This window comes from Triticum dicoccoides, chromosome 5B (assembly GCF_002162155.2).
Source record: "Triticum dicoccoides isolate Atlit2015 ecotype Zavitan chromosome 5B, WEW_v2.0, whole genome shotgun sequence".
Lineage (NCBI taxonomy): Eukaryota > Viridiplantae > Streptophyta > Magnoliopsida > Poales > Poaceae > Triticum > Triticum dicoccoides.
In genome coordinates, this window is record NC_041389.1 from 630,429,070 (window position 1) to 630,431,799 (window position 2,730).

Sequence of the window (2,730 nt, forward strand, 5' to 3'; positions counted from 1 at the left end):
CTGAATTACTTGTCGCAGGAATGAATGTATCTAGGACTAAAAAAGTCTATATACATCCATTTCTATGACAAGTAATTTCAAACGAAGAGAATACATCTTTGTGCCACACACCTGAATATCTTCACCAAGTAGTAATTCAATATAGACCCTCTTCTTCCGAGCAGAGGATGCAGACGACGGTGGTGCTGAGGCTGAACATGAGCAGAGGCCGCGCAATATGGCAATGGCAGCAAACACGACGTATGGAGCGTACAGCTGAAGCAGCCTCGGCATTGCCCTTCCCGAGACCAGCATCTCACCAAGTCTTGCCGACTGAAACAATTGCAACCACTTAACGAAATCAAGAAAATGCGGTCCAAAGGGGATAGATAATTTTCCTTTTTTAAAAAAATGGAGGAGGACCCCGGCCTCTGCATCTGAACTATGCATGCAGTCATTTTATTAATTATTCACACAAGACTTTACAAAGTCATACAACAGTAAGACTGAAGCCACCGTCTAGACAACAGAAGTGTCGCTACTCCTATCCAATTGATGAAGGGATGCTGATAGTCTAGGCCTAATACCAAATAGACCTCGCAGCCAAACCTAACATCTAACACCTGAGGTCCCAATCAGGACGCCTGCCGGGTATGGGCACCCACCAGTCCGGCGTGCTCCTCAACCAGGATGTCTGTCGGGTATGAGGCCGCCACAGCCACCTGCCACCAATCCATCTTCAGAGCTGTACTGCTGCATGAACGTTGCCCGGTCTAGCTGCCACCGACGCCACCACGACGCCAGACAGCGTCGACCTCCTGCGCGAGTCCATCTTCGCACATCAAACGCCTAATCTCCAGAGCACCATGCTATCGAGATCCGACACCATCAATGTGTGTGATGAAGCATCACTCCTCGTCTTGTCGCCTTCAGCCATCACTTGCTCCAAAACGATGCCCCCATGAGGGAAAGCGCTACTAAGAACGCCATCATCATCCGATCCGGGAGACCCAGATCTAGGGTTTCCTCTGGAGCATCTCGATCCTAATGACGCCAACTGCAACAACGATGCCTCGACAAGGAAACGGCATCAAAGACGCCGCCATCGTCCGCCATGACCGTAGTCGGCGCGATTTTCATCGACAGTTGCGCCACCGGGCGTATGGCGCTGGCCTCGCTGGTTCCTTCGACCGTAGCAAACTTCAAAACGATGCCCTGAAGAGGGATTACGGCGCAAGAGCACCGCCATCGCTCGATTCCATGGAGATCTAGGAATTCCCCCTGAGTTGCCCGGGTTGTCAAGGACCAGACAAAGATGCCGACGTGTCGCACTCGCCATCGCGTCGACCGTGACCCAAAGACCAAGCTCACGCATGAGCCCAAATCCGGCCGCGCCGCCGCCGATCTGGTCACGCCGCCGTCGTCCAAGCGACCGTGGCGCCTCAGATCTTGAGGCCGCCTGCCATGGGGAATGGGATCGCCTGAGCGCCGCCAGCCCCCGTCGTGACGTCCGGCCGCACGCCACGCTCCGGTCTGGGGTGCCGGCCCGTGCCAGCTCCTCACGAGCAGGAGGGCACCTAGTCCCCGCCGCCGCCGGCGACGGCAAGGCTTTGCCTGGCTGCGCCCTCAGGCGGCGGCGAGGGAGGAGGAGGACGAGAGGGGGAGTCGGGGGCGACGGGATCTGGAGGCCTCCCAGCCGCCGCACGAGGGCGACTCGGGAGGGGGGGAGGGGAAGGGGATAGAGATTAACCATCACAGAGTGATTTATGTGCCAGTGACTGAAGTTGATGACATTGGAAAACTTAGTATCCACGGCGTTGGCCTCTGCATCTTGAGGAAATTGCAGATCCGAAGCAGAGGCCGCACATGTTTTCAAACCATGGAAAAAGAATAGAGCAGAGCAGGGAGGCTGCGAGAGATGAGGGGTTACCATGGAGGTGACTGAGGGTGGAGACGCCGGCCATGAGGAAGAAATTTGGTACCGCGGAAGCGTACCTTTTTTTTTTGAGAAACTTCCTATCTATAAATAATCAATCATGACAATAGAAAGAACATCATATATAACAAAAATTACAAACAGGTCCATAGACCACCTAGCGACGACTACAAGCATTGAACCGAGCCGAAGGCACGACGCCGTCATCATCCTTCCTAACTGGTGCCAGGCAAACCTTATTGTAGTAGACAACCGGAAAGTCATAATGCTAAGGCCCCATATGACCAATTCACCAAAACAGCGATCATCGCTGATGAAGAGAGTCGTAGATTGGAAGGGTCAAACTGTAGACACAAGACCAAAGACTGGATCCAAACAGATTCACCGAAGACTTGCATCGATTGAATACAACGAGATCCAATAGAGACACACCTCCCGACACCCTCCGACGCTAGACACACCATCTGGACAGAGATCAAACGAGGCAGACATTTATTCGTATTGAGAGACAATGCCACCGCCACACAACTCCAATCAAGACGCCACACAACTCCAATCAAGACGCTGAACCTAACAAAAACATGAGCGGGGCCCCGAGGTCCTCCGTTCCTCCACGGCCCAAAGGCCATCGAAGTGGGGGCGGACCGGCGGTGGCGCCAGCGGGAGGAGGAGAAAACCTAATCATTTGGGAGTATTTTCTTCTAGTTATATGAAAAAGTTTTACTTACAAAACTCACGTTGTGACGTGCAGGCAACATTCTTCTAGTTGTCATTATTGTTAAACCAGACGTGCATTGCAAACTCAAATTAGAATT